The sequence below is a fragment of the Ips typographus genome, linkage group LG2 (assembly GCF_016097725.1).
Source record: "Ips typographus isolate SLU linkage group LG2, UJ_Ityp_2.0, whole genome shotgun sequence".
Classification (NCBI taxonomy): domain Eukaryota; kingdom Metazoa; phylum Arthropoda; class Insecta; order Coleoptera; family Curculionidae; genus Ips; species Ips typographus.
The window spans coordinates 10,261,516-10,283,091 of record NC_138423.1 but is presented as its reverse complement, the minus strand read 5'-3'; the positions used below and the strand labels follow the sequence as shown (position 1 = coordinate 10,283,091).

Below are 21,576 nucleotides of genomic sequence, written 5' to 3'. Positions count from 1 at the left end.
CCTGCCGGTAACAATCCAAATTGATCCGGAGCTTTTATTTTTCCATTTATTTAAAACCGAAAGTTTTTTCAATTCCTCCCGGAGGTTTCAGCAGGCTTTGTTTGATCTTATCAGTAATCGATAATAAACTTCCTCTGACGGAAATGGAAGGGTCTTATTATTCTCGAGCATATTTTTTTCAGAGTTTTACGTTCAGATTTAGCATAGGGTTTTTAGTAGGGACAAACCCAGAATCTGTTAGAAAAATGTCAAGGGTGATATTCGCAAATCCAATTTGAGTTAAAAAGGAGTTTTGTTACTTTTTTACGTTAACGACTAGAATTCTAGTACGTCAATTTACGAACGAGGTACAAAACCGTTGAAATATGACACTTTTATCAGTCACTATCAATCAAGTGCAGCAAAATGTCGGTACTCGACTTTTCCTCTCTGACTTGTAACAGGATTAAAAACTGGCTAATCCAGTTTAGATAGCTTCAAAAGCTTCCAAAAAAAACAGACTTCATTTATTTCTAACGAGAAACAAAAGTCGCTTTGAAATAAATGAAATATATCTTTTCCCGTATAACATGCAAAAATAAAGCAAGACAAAGCCTTCAGGCGCTCTTTGAAAAGCGAATATCTTCGATACTAGTAAGTCGATACCTGCAAATAACAAATCCTGTTTCCCGGATTCTTTTTCGAAATAACGTAGACGAATATTTTATAATTATCAATTTATGCAGGCTTCCATTTCCATTATTTCAGTTTTATTCTATTTTTATGTTTTCCAGCTAGCTAAAAGATTTATACTGCCGTTTTGCATGGAGTAGGTATTGGAAGTTGCTATTATATTAAGAAGATAACATGTTGCATACTTAATAAAATACTTGTACAACAAACTTTTTTATCAAAACATGCACAAAGCTTTCTCTTGTACTTTGCTTTAAACTAAAATATGAAGTGTTTTAGATAGAACCATTTTAAAATTGCCATTCTCGCCGAGGTTCAATTTTGTTTGAAACCAGTCGCTATTTCAATAGTATCGCAAACTAGTAATAAGCCTAAGTAGGCTTTAGTTTTTTTTTTATTTAAATTAAAACATACGTTTTACGGAATTTTGGCATTTGGACGCATTAAAGAGTACAGACAATAGAGTAGTTTCTTCTTCTTGATATGAAGGTTGACGATCATATCTCCAAATGCTTTACTATCTCTTGCAACGTGAAACAACTGATCAACACTGAGGTTAGTCCACTTTCTGATATTCGTCAAACAATATTTTTCCTAAGCCTATTTTCCTTTTATTCTTTTCTGCATGATTATTTGGAAGAGAGTATTTGTCATTGCAAAGTATGTGTCCCAAATATCCTTTTTTTTTTTTTGGTTTTTTTGGAAAATTGGCATCAGTTTTCTGCCATGTTTCTCATAACAGTTGAGACCCCCAACATAACAGTTGAGACCATACATAATATTCTAGAAACATTAATCTAATGACCAAAATCACATTTCTATTTGTGAACATTAACCTGTATTTTACAAATCCTTTCCGGGCTATTTCTAGTCTGATCTTTATCTCCTCATCTTGGTCCAATTGGGAATTTATGATTGCTTGAAAGTATTTGTATTGTCAATTCTCTCCAAACTGCTTACTTTCCTGTTGTATTTTGTCAATTGTAGTTTTTGAGATTACTATGTATTTGATACTTATGTTCATTGTTAGTCCCATATTTTGCTTTCTCTATCTGAAAGGATTTGCAGGTCTTCTGTACTCTCTGTCATTATTACTGTATCGTCTGCAAGCCTTATGTTACTTACGATACTCCCTCCAATGCATTTTATTCTTCCTCATAGTGTTCAATACACCTTTTGGGTAAATTAATACCTCGCCTTTTTGAAACAAAACAACGGATTTTGATAATGTCATATCCAACTCATTAGCTTTTGGCTTACAGGAACAACGTTGAATATTCTGTATTATTTTCTTCTTCTTCTTAGACGTTTGCTCGATTTCGAGCATTGTGAATCCGTGTATTCTGTCTATCCTCTGCGATCTTGAATGTTTGGGTGAAGTTTTTTCCGATTAGACCTGTTATAAGATTCACGTATCTTGTAGGTGACCTTCCTCTTGATATTTTGCCAGGGACTGTCCCCTCCAATGTGAGTCTCTCAAGACCATTTTTTCTAACCACATGACTAAAAAATTTAGCTGTCTTCTTCGCTACCACAATGCTCAATCTCTTCTTAATTCTGAGTCGGTCCAGAATGGTCCAAATCTCAGCATTCTGCGCCAGCTAAACATTTCAAAGGCTTTCTCTTTCTTTAAAGTCCAGCTTCTGCCCCCTAAAAAAAAACAAAAAACACCAAGCTCCGGACCAATCTGACTTTGGTCTTAAGGGATATGTGATGGCTTTTCCATACTTTGGTTATGTCGGGTCATGGCTTTTTTCGCTATTCCACTTCTATTCTTAATCTCCTCGGTGGATCCGCCTTTGCTCGAGATTGTGGCATCCAAATTTATGAAAGCGTAAACTGTCTCGATGTTGTTTATCCTTTTCACTTCAACTCTGATATTATTGTGGCGATCAATTATCATTATTTTGGTTTTCTTTCTGTTTATGTGCAGATTTACTTCGTTGCTTATATCTTCGACTATTCATCGACCGCTTTTCTCATGATCCACTCGCCACAAATGTTAAAGAGTAGCAGGCTTAATATACAACCCTGCCTGACTCCTTCACTCACTCTGAAAGCTGTACTATACGTAGTGCGAAAGAAACTAAAAACTTTTAATTAGTCAGTCACCAATCGAGTCTCCAATTTACCAATAATTTCTGTTTGGTTTTGTTTTAATATTAGGAAGTCTTGGTAAGGAAAGTTTAGGTCAAGATCTTGGGACGATTATTGTCTATGTCCAATTAATAGTGTTATTGTGCCAAAAAGTACAATGCTATAAAAATAATTATCTCTAGTATATTAAGCACATACAAAAGAGTTTAGTAAATGTAGAGAAGTCACATACCAGGGCTGAACTGCTTCGTGAAATTAATATTATCGCTGACCACCTAAAATAACCACCATATTGGGAAAAACTGAGGAAGGTATCAGCCACATCATTAAAAAGGCTAAATGTATGCTTACAATGTGAAGGTGAACACTTTGAACAATTATTGTAAACAGGATTTTTCACAGTAGTAGTAATTTTTTTGTTAAATAAAATTATTATTACGGAGTTATTGTAGTTTCTGGCACAATAACACTATAAAATTTAAAAAAATCATATTATGGCAAGGAAGCATTTGCGGACCCATGTTAATAGGACATTTTCGACTCGAATTCACCTAAAGAACATGTAGTGAAAGTTTGTCCCTTACCTCGCGGGACACCCTGTATATGCGGTGTGTTTAATTAAATATCACAGTGATTAAAGTGTTTTCAAAAAATGTCTTTCCAGAAAAGTTTTACAAGCAGAAAGGGGTCAGATAAGACGTTAATGGAAAAGGTTTTTGTTGATTAACGCTTTGTTTAGAAAATTTCACAAAGACTTTAAAGGATACGTAGCCTGGAGTTTTCTGTTACACAAGCTTGTAAAGGGCAAGTTTACAAAGTAAAGTCGGTTTTATTTAAAAATATTTTAGCGGATCAAAGAAGTCCAACTTTTGGTTTAAAATAATTTGCTTTTTAAACTTATTTTACAAATTTGCACTTATTTAAGCCAAAATTATTGACGTTTAAATATAACAACTGACATAAATCTACCGCTGCGTAATCAAAATTATTTAAGTAGTTTTTCGTCTCATAGTATAGTTCTATATCCTTCTTTATGTCCGACAGACCTATGTCACTGTCATTGTCAAGAGTGCCTTTGATTTCGGGTTTCCGTGTTGCGTATACAACTGACAATTAGTTTTTTTTAAAACGTTTTAAGATAATAAACGTTTATTATAGACTACATTTGACGGAAAAATTAGTAATTAGCGAGAAATAATCTCAATTTTACCAAAACCATTTCAATTATTAATCGCTTTTATTTATACACTCGTTGATTAAATAACTAATAATAAATAATAACCTGAAAGACGACATTTAAAATTTTCCTGGAAGAGAGATACGATTTTTCGTAAATTAAATTCCGCATTAAGCTTGTTACTTTGTAGCAAACGAAAAGCTAGGCTGTCTGCAACGTTTTATTATACTAAAATAATAAGCTAAAGATCCGATCTCCTTTGAACGGTCGCTTCGATATTATTTCATTTTGATAAAGCTGGACGATATTGCGACATTTCAAAGTGTATTATTTTCTCTTAGTTGTATCGCTGGAATTTCTCTTAATTAGTGGCAGCGAAGTTTCTAATACAACAACATTTAATTTCGTTTGTGATTTGGACACGTAGTAAATCCCGTTGCTTTTAATTGTTCAGTGCTACCTTATAAATAAGATCATCAATTACTGCTTTAATTTAAAAATTATTTCTTTTTGTTGATGGTTATGATGCACAGAGGGCCATTGGACAATTTCTCGGGCAATTCTAAGTAGTAATAGTGACTTTTGCTATATTGAGATATTGAGGGCTTGTGAGAGACAAAAACATACATAACATAGGAATTAAATAAAAATTATTTAATTTTTGAATAAATTAATAATATTTCTTTATTTAATAATGAAGATAACGCTACACTAGCAAAGTTACCAGAGACATAAAAAAATTCTGGCCAGGTTAACAAAACTGCCATTCAGCAACGTTTCAAAACAACTGTTTGTAGTCGTTTGACTCATTCGTGTTTGATATTTTAAATAAGGACTTTTTAAAAATGCACCAAGAAAATATCAAACATTTAAAACTGTGGCCAAAAATGTAAGTAGCATTTTACAAATTAATATTTGATAGGGCAATACTATAACAAGGCCACATTGCTTTAAAGTTATATTTTTATTGTACATAATAGATCCAACAAAAATTTCAAAACTGCTTTTATGGGTTGGCGATTTTGAAAACACTACAGAAAGTCCAAAAGCTTTTAATACAGTGTCAAAAGCCTTTGAACAGTTTAAAAGATTCCAAATGCTCTTCAACTAGTCTAGAAGCTTTGAAAAGATTTCAAAATAGTCTGACAGCTTCCGTATTCTATAGTCTATAGTCTTCTAAAGTCTGACAGATTCCAGAGTAATTTAAAAGCTTTCAATAAATTCTAGATCCGATTAAGATTTCCAATTGCCTCTAAATCAGTACAGAACTTTCAATATTCACTTTCAACTGTTATCTAAAACCCTTCCAAATGTTCCTGAAAAAGTCTAAAACAATTCAAAAGCTTCCAAAACACTACAGAAACTGTAAAGGCTTTCAGAACAGTGTCCAGAATCTTCCAAATGCTCCTGAAGGAGCATAAAAGCTTTTGAAACAGTCTAAAACCTTTAAATACTCTCCAACTAGCTCTCAAAAAATTTTAAATCATTCTAAAATCTTCCGTACGCTTCTAGAGCAGTTCAAAACCTTTCAAAATTTCTAGAACCGTATAAGATTCCAAATTTCTCTAAAGCAGTTCAGAACCTTCAAATGCTCTTCAAACAGTCCAAAAACCCTACAAATGCTCTGAAGTAGTCGAAAAAGATTTCAGAAGCTTCCAAAACACAACAGAAACTCCAAATGCTTCCAAAACCGTGTCTAGAAGCTTTCAAATGCTCTTACAACAGCATAGAAATTTCCAATAGCTTTTGGAAGAGTCTAAAAGTTTCCAAATGCTCTTCAACTAGTCTAGAAGCTTTGAAAAGATTTCAAAACAGTCTGACAGCTTCGTATTCTGTAGTCTATGAATAGTCTTCTATAGTCTTACAGATTCTAGAGTAGTTTAAAAGCTGTTAATAAATTCTAGAACCGATTAAGATTTCCAATTGCCTTTTAAATCAGTCCAGAACCTTCAATATTCACTTTAAAAATAATTAAATCTCTTCTAAATGCTCCTGAAGAAGTCTACAAAAATTAAAAATTTTACAAAACACTACAGAAACTGTAAAAGCTTTCAGAACAATGTCCAGAATCTTCCAAATGCTCCTGAAGCAGCATAAAAGCTTTAAAAAGCTTTTGAAACAGTCTGAAAACTTTCAAATGCTCTCCAACTAGTGCAGAAGCTCTCAAAAAAATTTAAAATAATCTAAAAGCTTTTGTATGCTTCTAGAGCAGTTCAAAATTTCTAGAACCGTATAAGATTCCAAATGCCTCTAACGCATTTCAGAACCTTCAATATGCTCTTCAAACAGTCCAAAAACCTTACAAATGCTCCTGAAGTAGTCGAAAAAGATTTCAGAAGCATCCAAAACACAACAGAAACTCCAAATGCTTCCAAAACAGTGTCTAGAATCTCTCAAATGCTCTTACAACAACATAGAAGTTTCCAATAGCCTTTGGAACAGTCTAAAAGCTTCCAAATGCTCTTCAACTAGTCTAGAAGCTTTGAAAAGATTTTAAAACAGTCTGACAGCTTCGTATTCTATAATCTATAGTCTTCTATAGCCTGACAAATTCTAAAGTAGTTTAAAATGTTTCAATAAATTCAAGAACGGATAACCGGCGATTAAGATTTCCAATTGCCTCTAAATCAGTCCATAACCTTCAATATTCACTTTAAACTGTCTAAAACCTTTCTAAATGCTCCTGAAGAATAAAAAAATTCAAAAGCTTTCAAAATACTACAGAAACTCTAACAGGGTCTAGGAGCTTTCAAATGCTCTTACAACAGCATAGTAGTTTCCAATAATCTTTGGAACAATCTAAAAGCTTCCAAATGCTCTTCAACTAGTCTAGAAGTTTTGAAAAAATTTCAAAATGATGATTCTAGATCTGATCAAATGATTCTAGAGTATGTAGTTTAAAAGCTTTCAATAATTTCTAGAATCTTCTCAGATTTCCAATTGCCTATAAAGCAATCCACAACCTTCAAACTGCTTATTAAACTGTCTAAATGCTCCTAAAATAGTTTTAAAAAATTCAAAGCTTTCAAAACACTATAGAAACTTCAAAAGCTTTCAGAACAGTGTCTGGAGACTTCCAAATGCTCCTGAAGTAGTCCAAAACCTCTCAAAAGATTGTCAAACGGTCTGAAAGTTTCCGTATGCTTCAGAGCAGTTTAAAAGCTTTCAACATTTTCTAGAACCGACTAAGCGTTTCAAATGAACCTCTCTTTAAACCGTCCTGAAACATTCAAATTGCTCCTGAAGTAGTCTAAAAAGATCTTAGAAGCTTCCAACAGTGTCTAGAAGCTCCTGAAATTAGCTTAGATTAGACGCTTTTAAAAGCTTTTAGAACAGTCTAAAAGCTTGTTACTGCTGTAGCATCTACAACAAAATTAGATAAATCTTAAGTATAAATGAGCCTTATGATTCGAATTGAAAAACGAATTTGAGAAAATAATCAGTAATATTAGTTTTTAATTATTATTACTGATCAATTTTAAAGCCAGAAAGGAAATTCGAACATTATGTTCAGTTAAATTATCCACTGTGTAACGTGATCCTAATCCTAATTTAGTTTGATTTTCCTTATGAGCCAATCTCAAGTTAGAAACAATCTTGTAGATAATTGAAATGCATGTTTTTCATATTAAAAATTAACTTTCCATCAGCACGAAAAACAAACTACGCTAGAAGGTCCAAAGGGACCACAACGAGGAAGCCATTAAGTGAAAAAAGGTCCATTATAACACTGTCGGGATCCATTAAACGGAAAATCAAAGTCACACCGGACGACGATGTGGGGAAAGAGTTTATTCAATAAAGGATAAAATTGCGGTCAACGATTTGAAGGCTGTACATTTCCTGTACAGCAAATATGATGAAACCTACTCTGTTAATGCTAATTCAGATGAATACGAGACGTCTCGCTTGATATTCAGCAAAGAAACCGATCCAATATACTTAGAGAAAATCTCGGCCGTATTCGGAAACAAAATTCCATTTTAGCCTAACATTCAAGGCACTTGTAGTGAGTTAAACTGCACAGTATTTCAGGAAAAACGATTTGGCTAATGCAATTTTCCTTCCTCTACAAAATTGAAAATGAAAATACGCCGTACGATCTTTGTCGATATGGGATTCGGGACAAGGACTGCAATTGCAGAAATAAATGGTTGGAGGTGTTGCATGATTTTTAAATTAACTTTAGCTCAAGAGAATGCTTACATAACATGCTTACTTCTACTCGTATTATTGTAGTTTTGTTAAAATATATGATGGTAAAATGAAAACGTTTTGAAATTAAGCTTACAACAAATAAAATGTGAAATATATGGCAACAAATGTTGTGACTAAAAATTTTCGTACTTCTGAATAATTTGTGGAAAAACTTAAACCAGTTTAAAAAAAACTTTTATACGGTATAAACAGGTAGAGTTTATTTAATCTCATCCACATTTTTTAAACACAATTTCTTTAGTGGCAAGTGTAGCCTAATTAACCTCCCCAACAGCAGCAAAACCAACACGGTGTTAAATGAAAGCCTTAATCCGCAAGTTGATTATGTCCCGGAAAACATGTTGCAAGGATTTACGACGGAAAAAGCGCAAACCATCTTGTTTAAACGCATTGGGCAAAACCTGACCGTCATAATTTTTCCTGGACATTTCCGGACAGTAAAGCAGCTCCTTCCAATTTTCTAGTCTAATTTATGTTACCCTGACATTTTTTTTATATGCCTAAAGACAAAACGCACGTTTCTACTTAAGGATATTAAAAAGATATATTCGAAAGTCAGCAAATTATATAAATCTCAGTTCTTTCTTTTTTGGGCCCCATTTAGAAGTTATTCGTTTGGTAATATATCAGGTCCAAATATTGTAACGCTGATGATATCCAAGCTCGTTTTATTAAAGATCATTGGGGACCATTAGCGTAATTACTAGCAGTAGTCGCACTCCTGAAGGAATTGTACAGTCATAATATCTGTCTCGGTGGTGGTTGCCTAATTAGTTTTCGTTAGCCGGGAAACAAAATAACCGTTGTTAGTTCCTGAAGAAATTTATATATTCAGCGCCAGATGGTCGCTCTGCGAATTAGAAACTGCTATTTATAATTTAAACGTCCCAACTCTAATGCATGTAAAACGCTTGTACGTTCCAGTTTTAGCTAGTGAGATTGTTGCGAAAAAGTTTTAAAACGAAAGAAAAAAAACACTATTATATGGGAAATATTCAAACTTCATGTGTGACACATGAAATAAATACATATGTGTTGCATCGAGCTGTTCGCAGATGATACAATGATTTACATATCTGGGAGTAACTTGAATCTTATGCAGGCGAACGTAAATAACGATTTGGAAAATATATTTAGATGGCTATGTAAAAATAAGCTTAGTGTCAATCCACTCAAGTCAAAGTTTTGTCTGTTTGGGAGAAAAAGTAGGTTGAGAAACGTCTCCTTGGAGCAGCTCGATATAATTATGAATGGCACCAGGTATAAGTACGAAAGTCAAATAAAGTATCTGGGAGTAATTTTTGATTCCGAACTGAAGTTTTATGCGAGGGGTGTGACACTCTCTTAAATTTGGGCCCATATTATATAATACGAGGATTATCATAGATTATTCAATATTATGCGATATTATTGATAATATTGGTATTATACCCGTATTATTGTATTATTCCAAATAATATTGATATTATATGGTAATATAAGGATTATTATGGATTATTCAATATTATTGATATTATGTCAGTATTATTGTATTATTCCAAATAATACTGATATTATACGTATTATTGCTTGATTAGCGTATTATTAAGGATTATTCTTTACTATTTGGATTATTACATATTATATTAATGATACAATATTATTGCAAAAGCGCAAAAGTTTAAGCGCAAACGAGTAAGTTAAAAATTATTTAGATTATAATTTAGAATACAAAAATGGTATCAGTAAATAAAGCTGTCATAACAAAATCCGAGTTTACTACTGGTTTCACGTAGATGTGCGAACCAATCACTTCAATATTTTGAATGTGTTTTGATCGAGGTTTTTATGGTCATATTTTTTTATTTCGAACATGTATCAGTTTCAATTTCCTCAATACTACCCATGTTGTTTCTTATTTAATCACCCGCTAGTAATTTAATATGTAATTGCATAAATTATTAGTTTAAAGGCGATAAATACATTTTGGCAAAATACTTAGGGAATAAATAAATAAAAAAAAAAAATTGTCAGTTTATTATTGTCACAAGCCGAGCAAAAAGCTCCTTATAATAACCAAGCAAAAAAAACATACCTGCATAATTATTTCTACACTTTTCAATCTTCAGTTGGTTTAGTTGGTTTAAAATGTTTATATTTATTCTTAATAACCAACAATTCTCACCTCTTTATGATTTTTCATATTATGCCGTATTATTCGTATTATTCAGATTATTTACTATATTATTGGATTATGTGGTATTATCTAGATTATGCTGCATTATTTATATTATGGGGTATTATTCGTATTATTCAGATTATTATTAGTATTATTGCATTATGTACTATATTATTGGATTATGTCGTATTATCAAGATTAGTAAGATTATTGCATATTATTAATATTATTTGGTGAGTGACCCAAATATTATTGAAGTGTCACACCCCTCGGTTTTATGCCCACGCTGATTATATAACTCGAAAATTTTCCAAGAAGGTGGGCTACATTTCGAGAGTAGAAAGACAATCGTCTATGGAAACCAGACTGTTAATGTATAACTGTATTGCGGCCGCTCATCTCAAGTTTTGTTCTGCTCTTCTGCACGGTCTACCTGGTTTTAAGACAGATCAGATCTAGATTGTGTAAAATTGAGCAATGAGGTGCATATTGCGATGCAACAGGTATACTCCCATCGTAACAATGTCCACGATTTTAAGCATGTTACCTGTCCAGAAAATGATTGTGTTTGCCGTTTACGTGTTTGTGTTTAAATTAAAAAATGGACTGTTACCACCCTATATATGCAAGCGGATCAAGTCTTTTAACGAAGTCCACAGTTTCAGCACGAGAAACTGTTCTGATTTTGTTTTGAGTGGAAATTGTAGAACAACACATATGTTCAATTCAGTATTGTACAAAGGCCTTCAAGATTTTAATATGTTGCCCAATGTGATAACAAACTGTGATAATTTGAACAATTTTAAAAGAGCCCTAAGACAACATGATGTAATTTAAGTGCTTTAGCTTGTTTCTGTTTAATGTGTTTACTTTTTAATTCGTTACTTGTTTTTAAACAGGTCCATATTTGTTCATTTTATTTATTTTATTTTTACATTAATTTTAATATTTTTATATTTGCATGATTTGTCATTGTTTTTATTTTTATAGCTACGTGCTAAATAAATACCATTATTATTATTGTTAATCACTTGTCAAGTATATGCAACATAATACTAAATTTTTTCAAACATGTATAATATGTTGGTCATTGTTTAAGCCTTTTCGGAGTTTTTGCAATTAGTTTTTGTTTTTAAAATTGTAATTATATTATTAATTCAAGTGGCAATTATAAAAAACATCATTATTTTAATGTCGATAATAAACACTATCCCAAAATATGCTTGATATTACATGACTGCATTTTTAATATTGGCCATCTTAATTTCAATAGTGTTTACTATTGAAACTTTTCATTTAATAACGTTCAGTGTATTTGACTTTTATATGGCAAAATTGTCTTTTGAAAAATCAATTTTAAATGTAAAAAACACGAAAAAGACTAAACCCAATGTTAACATATTAAATACGTTTGAAAGCAAAAGGAACATAGTTATCACTTATCAATTAGTCTAAAGATATACATATAGAGTGTGCCATTCGAAATAATCATAACATGTGTCAAGAATTTGCCAAATAGTAAACCTATGTCATTTGTGAGATCGTGTTATGGTGATTCAGGAAAAATGTCTCAACTTTGCTAATTTAAACAATGCTATCAGAATAAAATTAATAGAGTAACATAAATTATCACCCTGTGCTCGTGACTAAGTACGTATAGTCTAAATTTGACAGTTTTTGACTTTTGGTCAGCCATTTATGTTGCTACTAACACAAAATCTCATTTTGCTGCCAGTATTTCACAAACTTGTAGATCTAGCTGCAATTGCTTAACTTACTAAAATTACCTACCAGTATGTGCGGTCACGTGACCAAGTTTCACAGACAGTTAGGGATTTATTTACAAAAATGTGATTTTACTGTTTGAATTGCAGTATAATTCTCTGTTAAAAATAAAAACACACGCCTTAAATATCTCAGAAACCGTTCACTTATAGGATCGCACATAGTAGGTCTTTACATGTAGGCATTGAAAAACAGAATCAAATTACTCTAAAATATACACTATGTCCTGATTAAAATAATACAGATATGCTTTGAATGAAATGAACTACACTTACAATACAATAGTTTTCTATGAAAGGTTAAGACAAATTTGACCCTGTCACAAAAAAAATTTGGTTTGTATCGTACATAGTAGGTCTTTAGTGCAGGTATTGATAAATAGAATCAAGTGATTCTAAAATATGTAAGAGTGTCCTGAGTAAAATAATCAAGATATGTGGGTTGTCAAATGAAATGAACAAGGTAAGTTTGACTCTAAACACTTTCGAAACCGTGCACTTCTTGTAAAGCACAAAATGAGCCGTTAGGTAGACCTGAATAAGCAGAATTGAAAGACCCTAAAATATACAGGCTGTGCTACTTAAAATAATAGACAGAATAGCTGGAAATAATAAAAAAAATCAAAACTTTGACAACCTTGACGTATTTTTATATGACAAACACTTTGAAATAAATTTATTTATCTGTTGAATGCTAGAGTACTATGCTGCTGAGGAAATTGATCATTTACTAGTCAATAGAGCATTAAAAAATTCTATGCTCTCAACTGTAGCCTGATAGAAATTGGTTTTGATCATTTTAGACTACCTGAACCTGCAATGCATTAAAGATAACTTATGGTCTAAATTTGATTAAACCATCCCACAAACGGTAGCTGTTTTGAATCGATTGATCTCGGTTTGATCATAAATGTCTCGGGGGATCAGACTCTAAAACATACAAGGTGTTCGAATAAATTAACTGGTAGTACTGGTACAATTTGAAATAATTATTAATTTCTGAAGCTGGAAAATCTGTTTTCAGTGTTTCAGAATGACACATTTGGAAGTTTTGTAGGCTTAAAGTGTTGTCATAATAATCAGCAAAATAGATTAGTGCGAATCAACATCTAATACAAAATTAAAAAAGGTGAATGTCCCATTTGAAAAGCAATTTTTGACTATCAGTTACAATTATTTTAAACAGATCTGCAACTGCGTTTTAAATAAATCTGATTTAAGATAACAAAACGCCAAAAAATGGCATTACGATCATTAAAATTCCGTTTGGTACTGCCAGCGAGGAATTTGACATAAATTACTAAATCATCTGGAAAATCTGGAAGATACAGGAACTATAAATGCAAAAGTGTGTTTCACTTAAAAATATCATTATTATTACTATAAAAAAAATAAGTTGAAAATTTTGCATTTTCTACTAATTTCAGTGGCGTATCAATACAAATTTTAGTAGACCCATGTTTGATCAAAAAATAGATATTAATTAATAAAGCGCAAACCATTAAAATTAGATTTGATACCTAATTCCAAAAGATTATGCAAATAGAATTTAATAGCGGTTCGAAAGGTACAATATTGTTTAAAATATTAAATTTGATTCAATCAATCAATCTGTATACTATGTTTCATAGAATTAGGATCAAATTTCTGTGGATTAAAACAACTGCAAACAACATAAAAAACATGTTAATATTAGATTCAACATTTTCTAACAAATCAATAAAATTTTATTATTATTAAACTTTAAACTATACCTAAACGTTAAGTAATACAAACGTATTCAGCTAAACTTTCAGAACCTTTTTATTAACGGTTTTCCATTTTATGGATTGAGGTCCACCCTCCGTGGTCGTTACAATATCCTTCTACAAACAATTATTTCAAACTAATAACTTTCTTTTGAAGATTGCTGTTTCTCTGTTTCACCCTATTACGACCAAGGTAAAACGATCCGTTGCCAAGGAAATTCCAATTACCAAAATAATACTTTCTGTATTTCCTGGCCATCTCGACTTACTCGGAAAACTTGCAGCTAGGATGTTGTTTTTAATTTCAAACACCGCTCCTAGTTTTGCACTTCCAAAACCCACAAGCAAACTCGACTTAATCTAAATTTCAGATGAAACAACTTACATACTATCACTGGCCTCATTTTAATATTGTTAAGTAACGAGCCGCTCGTCGGGAGGTACTCAGAATATTAAAATCAGTTAAATGCAAGTAGGGAACCTTTTGTTATCCAGAACCGAACTCTATTAATGAGATTAGAATGTTAATCAGATTGTTTCGACGTTCTACAAAAGATAACTAGCGGGAGTACGGTTTTAATTTGGTTGAACCTCCGGAGCGCGTTTTATATTTCGCGTTCCATCCGAGTTTTCCTCGTCTACACGTTGTTTTTAGACTGTTTTGCACTAAAAATGAGCCGAAATTTGCGTCGAGTTCGATTTTGTCTGCAAACTACTATAGTGGGTGCCGTTTCAAACAAAACACTAAAACTTTGCCATGTTTTACTATTTCATTTATTTTTAGTTCACGACAAAGGCGTAAGTATACAAGCAAAATGCTTAGTAACTGACAAACTATACAAGCTGCTTCAACACGAAGGTTGCAAACTTTACGAGTAAAATTTTTCCTTAAAAAGTCCAATTCTAGTAGACACCTGATATAAATATCCGTATGGTAACAAGAAGAGAGAATAAGAAACTACTGAGTTTAGTGATGATTAATGATCAACATTTGCTATATCATAATAGTTATTTACATCATAATAAGTATTTGCAATCACGCGAGACCATTAATCTGACATACCACACGGGTAATATACAGGCTGTTACAAATTCGATGCATTAGCATTGCTATCTCAGAAACTATAGTTGATAGAGCTTTAGTTAAATGGAGGCAAAGTTGCGCATTTTATTGCTAAATAATTTGGTAAAAAAATTTCAAAAAATTTTCATTACATCCGGAGATATCCGACATAAACCGAAAAAGTCAAATTTGTACTTTATTTTTTTAACACTTTATTATTTATTATTTTGGAAAATCAATGGCACCATCTGGAGGCACTTTTTTATGCTGAAAATAGTTTTACTTTTCAGCTCCAACGTTTCGTTTTTTAATTAACATCAACTACCATTTTTCAAATACGGACCTGAACTTTTTTATTTTTTAGTAGCTACAGACCTCCCGAAACTAAAATAAGGTCGTTGTTAAACTCGACCTTTGGTCTCGTATAACAACTTTTACTTGCGTACAAAAAAAGATGTTTTTCTAATTTTGGCATATAAAGTGACACTTTTCAAAACGGATTAGAGTGACAAAACGTTTTACTTTTCGTAACTAGTTACGAAAAGTATCACTTTATGTAACTAGTTATGTTCATTCAGCCTTTTATACAAGGTGCTATGAAAGTGAATATTTGTAAAATCACTTTAAAAGATGATTTTTACCGCTTTTTGGTCAAAATTAGAAAAAATTATGTATGCAACACGTTTCGAAAATGTCTTATTGTGTAACTCATTCAAATTGTAGGATCTCGCTGCGCTCGCCCTACAAACATTCATTCGTTACACAAAATCGATCTTTTCGTAACTGGTTACATAAATAACTGTTTTTACACTTGTAACTTTTTTAGAGTTTTTTTACAAAATACAATTTTGGAGCCACTAACAGCATTTTGGTGTTTCTGAGCTGCAAGAAAGCTTGAAAACGAATGCAGTTTATCACCCAAACAAAATTAGAAACTGCAATTTCTCTTTAGGTCTACAAACCACATATCATTCCGTTTTAATCGCAATATGCTAATAGACGTAATTAAGTAACTTTATTGTAAATGATAAACCTAGCTCAATACGTGTCAAATTCTCTTTTACATCGAGGATTACTTGAGTTTAATAAATTATGCATAGATCTCAAGGAATTATATAGTTATAATTTGAACCTGTTTAAACGAATACTTCGTCCTCCGGTTAAAATAAGATGTATTGTATGATGTTTGTGTCAGTATAATATTTCCGTTTGTTAAGTCGTTGTATGTAGCGATCTACTAAATAAATATTACTTACTTAGTTAAGCAAGTATTGCAAGACTTCTAGACACAATATACTATGCTTCATAGACTTTGATTTTTTCAAACTTTCTTAGTTGTCATAGATTTTCTAATAACAAATTGGGTTGAAAAACCATAGCAATTAAACTGCAATTTCTCTGTAGGTCTACAAACCACGAGTCATTCCGTTTTAATCGCAAAATGCTAATCCGGTCTATGCAAATCTCGCATGCATATGTTATAATAGGCCAGTAATATCCCCGGATATTACCGCAAACCTATACACGGCAGTTCTTCAACCCTAAAGAAACAGTTTTTTGCCATACAATGACGAATTTTTCAGGTCGTCGCCTCTCGTCTCTGTGTGACTTTTTGCCCTAATTAGTCGCATTGTTTCTACTCGTATCGCACTTATCTTCTGTTTCACTTCCGCCTCCAGTGACGTTTCGGGTTGCATATTTTTGTTTTAGTGGCTCTAAACCGAATGGAAACGCTCCTGTGCAAATGGACACAATGAAAAATTCTTTATACGGGTTTAATGAAATTTCTGTCGTGCGTCATGTTTCAACTTCAAACAATAAACCGCTTTTGGTACATGGGACGGCATAAATTTGATAGAATATGATACTCCGGATTATTTTTTACTTTTTGTAAAAAAATTTTATATTGTTCTGTATGACGGTGAAGGCATGAAATTTAATAATGGCGTTTTAGAAAATAATTGAGGACAACCAATTATATCATTCATGAGGCGATGATTCAATTTTGAAAAATTACAATTTATTCCTACTACGTGACAAAAATCCACCGCAGTGTTCTAAACAGAGATCAAGCACACTGCATGAAAAGATGTCATTTATAATTACAGTTACCCTATTATGTACTAATTCAGTTCACACATTATACTATTTAAATCTGATACAATTTTTTAATGGAAAATGATCAAGTTGAAGCAAAAGGATCCTCTAATCACAAGATCCCTAAGAAACAGCCCTCACTCAAACCTAATAAACTAACTGAAAATGTTAACAAAACAGGAACCTTCTTCAGCCCCTAGAGATGGATAGCAAGACGAACAAATAGAAGATCTTATCTGAAACCTTATTTATCACCCCTTTTTGCCGCGTTACAACCAATTTTCTCGCTATTCCCGCTTTTTCATCAAAAACGGGACATTAAAACAAAGTGCTGTGCAGTTTTTCATGTGCCAGCCTTTGATATAACACGCACAGGGTGCGAAAACACATGAAATGAATGAATTTCATTTATTTAAATTATGAAACTAACTGTAGCTTTTTAGTAACTAAAACATGGTTAATGTTTTCAAAATGACCCTTTGAAAGTCGACACATTTACAGAATTTAAGTCTGGGGATTGGGCAGGTCAGTCAAAAATGGGATCCATTTTCTCACAAACCACTGCAAAACAACTGGTGGTTTGGATCATTTAATTGTTATTAAAATGTGTAGAGTTACTCTAGTTCATGGGAGCAACCGGTTGGGGGGGAGCAAATGTTTAGTTGGAAGGTATTCAGTGATTGGTTTGGAAATTGACAGAGCAGAATTGACAAAAACTTCCTATTGAAGAAGCGTGATTCGCACTGAGCAACCTTTCTGTATGTCTCAGAGTATTCCTAAAAAAAAACTGATCTAATAAACAAAATTATCTAAATGTTTTATGTAATTATAGGATGATGATAACACAAACTGTCTTGAAATATTCAATTTTTGATACCTTTCAAATTTTTAAAGTTGTGGTTGGCTCGACTAGTCTTCCAAATGCTGAACAAAATTTCGAGTCCGTCAAATTTTGACAGGCATTTGGAAGTCTATACTAAAGTCTAACGCCTACGCCCCAATCACGTCAATTAATCATATTTTGTATAAAATACATGATTACGAATTTGTACACCATGAAATTATACATATACAGGGTTAGTCACCCAAATCGTACATTAATAGTATATTACATACTCAGGTGGAAAGTGTTTGATTTCTGTTGAGAAATTAGGTAGTTTGCCGAGACGAAGTTGAGATTAACTTTATCTCGAGACAGAAATTATACTTTCTATCATGATTTGTATACTATGTTATTTTCAACCATTTGTCAGAATCTTATCAAACTTTTAATAAATCATTCAGTTGAAATATTGATCGCTAATAGTCTCGAACAATATGGTATGTAGTTTAGATGCGAGTAGTTATGACTACCATAATAAACGACTGGTAATTTTGCGAAAGTTTTGTAACAAATTTGAGCTTCAGACACCGACATCAGTTTTTGCCTATCTCTATTAATAACAGCACCTAGGGGTCAATAAAATAGCTATCTACATTAAGATCACCGCAGATACACTTAAAATTACTTTTCCTGGACAAAAACTCTACACACATTTCAATGTTCAACAAGAACAATTCATTCCCTGTTCAAAACTAGGAAAAGTTTGAATGAGGTTACTTATTTGAAAAATTATTATTTTTTAAAAAATAAATGAATTTACATCTCAACTACGCTTAAATTGTCTTTTATAAATTATTGAAATTAAATTATAATTATCTTAAAAATACCAATAAATTATTATTATATCTGAAATTGCTAAAATATGTTATTCATTGAGGTGATTTATTACAAAAAATTGATGTCGACAGGACTAATACTAATGATGGACCATTTTAAAAGTTTCCTTATATGCTTATATTATCGCAACATTTTCAAAAGGAGAGCAAAAGTTAATTGAATTTGATTGACCTATGAAGATAATGGCTGTGCCGTTGACAAAATGTCAAGTAGGAGAACACGTAATCAAAAAGTCGTCAGCAATTTGCAATGCGTGGACGGAAATTTCCAGGTAAGCACAAACAGGTAAACGAGAAAGTCAACTGTTCCTGTCACGCGTTATATAAAAGAAAAATGAGATATAGAGGTCTCTTTATGACGAAATTCTGCGTCAGACTAATGCTACCGAATTTTTATTCTTGTCACATTACTAAGAAAAACAGGGGTCGCTAATTTGTTTCGCCGAGGGGGGAAGTCGTCAACTTCGAGGCGAAATTTATCAGATTTTGTATGAACGGAGCGCGGTTGCTTTTGTTGGATGTGAATGAAAGCGACAGCCTCGGAATTACACCAGAAAAACATACAATAGTGAAGAAATTTCCTGAAATAGGCCACTTAAATATTCGGGTTCGTTAACTTAAAGGAAAAGTTTAAGCAAAGAGGCTAAAGCAATTTTTAAACGAGGTTTCATGTCTCCAGGGAGATTTCGTTATGGTGGGGTCGACAGGTGATGTGAGTTGTATTTTTTTCACCCTCCAGCTGGAATAATTTATTAGAATACGTTTTTTCTAAAGCTGTTATAAAAGTTTTTTACTATCATAAGCTGAAAGCTTTCTTTTAGTATAACTTGTGAAATTTTGAATCATTTTGTGGTTTATTTTTGTCATAATAATATGAACAAATGTTCTAAAACAGATCAACTGTTATGCTGAATATTTCCCTCATGTGTTAAATGTCCCATATGAGCAGTGCATTTTCACCAGAACGACAGCGACAATTCCACTCATGTACAAGAAATGCCATATATACGTCATCAAAACACGGTTTGCTATCGGCTAATAAGGAAGGAAGAGAGTTTGCTAGCGGATAAAAAAATCGGATAAATTTTGCTGTTGATTTCATCGTTTCCACGGATTTACACTACACTTCTATTGTTGCAATGTCTCACCTTGGGATTTTTGCTGGCACTGTCAATCATTGATTTTTGTTCGTATTGTTTTGGCTCGCTTCGGATAGAGTTCTACTGCAGAAAATCAAAAGAACCAGAAAAATGTATTTCTGCCAGTACAAGGAAGTCGCAGCCTTATTGTATTATTAATTATATTCATGGAATTGTCTTATCAAATACCATTCGAGCTCAGATTTTGAACAGGATAATTTTTCCGCTTGTCTTCTCATACTTTCTTTATGGTACAAAACTCGACCTGTTTAGCAACAGGTCTCGTGCAGTTACACCAAAAAGAAAGTGTTCTAAGACAAGCACAAAAATTATCCGGCTAAATCTGAGCTCTTATGGTATTGCTACCGAATATTTCCCTCATGTGTTAAATGTCCCATATGAGCAGTGCATTTTCACCAGAATGACAGCGATAATTGCATTCTAAAGTGATAATTGCATTTCGATAATAGCACTGTACGTATCTATAACGACTGCATTGTTGTAGAGCCTATTGCTGGTACACTAATTGTTGTTCATGCGCAATTTTTTGACTTTTTATACCCAAAAAATGTCAAACGCGATGTCAACAAAAATTAATAAACGGTTTGGAACTTGCTCATTGAGCTCCATTGTGCAATCTATAGTTGCAGCAAAACCGAAACATTTTCTTTATTCGGGAAATATTCCCCAAAATTACATTCGTGCCTTAAAAATGACCTGATAATTCTGCATTCAAACTTGTTATCTTTGCAAACTGCATTCGGTCATTTTCATATTTTTTTCTAAAAAAGCCCTCCACCTTTGGTGTCGGGCTCTTTCGCCAAAAAAATATGAAAATAAACTCATGCAGTTAAGAGATAACAAGTTTTCATGCAAAATTATCGGTAATTTTTATGCACTCGTGCAATTACCCCCGATAAGACGCCTCTATTTGTTATGTATATTGAAAATGTTCTAAGAAATGTACGTCGAATATGCAAGGATTTTACGGGGTATCTCCAAAAGTAGTAAAGGTAGAAGAACAATTGGGTCGTGAACTTGTGCTCGATTTTTGTAAAAGGAACGATGGAGTAGTCGTATCTGCCACAGCTGCTCCCGTTTCTGAGCTACAAGGTGATTTTGAAAATATGACAATTTGGAACCAATATCAACGTAGAAATCGCTGATTTTATTCTGTAATTGAGTAAGCCATGAGTAAAACAGCTTTGCGGCTGAACAAATAAATCACGTTTTATGGTTGTCCGTTCGTGGGTGTCAAGGTTTTACTATTATTTGGGTGATATGAAGGCTTTATTTGTTTTTTTTTTCAGTTCAGGAACACTAAAATATCATTAGTGACTCCAAAGTCTTCAGATACTTAAAAAAAAGTCACTAGAAGCCTTCAAACAGTTTTCTGGAGCTCAGAAACACCAGTCTCTTAAAACTATTACAAGATGTTCTCAAACGGTTTTTTTTTCAGGTCAGAAACACCAAAATTGCAAAATGTCATTATAATATTTTTATAAAGTCACCAGAAGTTTTCAGTTGCTTAGATTCTCAAGGTTTAACGAAAAATTGGATAACTACCATTCAATATTGTTATACCTTTCGAAAGCCAATGTCATTGGCTATCTATTGATGTATAAAAGTTTATATAATGAAGACCAAGAAAAAGTGTTGTATAAAAATGGAAAATACTTCGTCAAAATTGACGCCCTCTAGCGG

General features: G+C 32.6%; 1 protein-coding gene across 1 annotated transcript in view; it reads right to left on the bottom strand.

The window, feature by feature from the left end:
* Nucleotides 1-21,576, bottom strand: part of LOC145725098 (neural cell adhesion molecule 2-like) — a 416,642-nt gene that overhangs the window by 324,423 nt on the left and 70,643 nt on the right. The window lies entirely within an intron of this gene.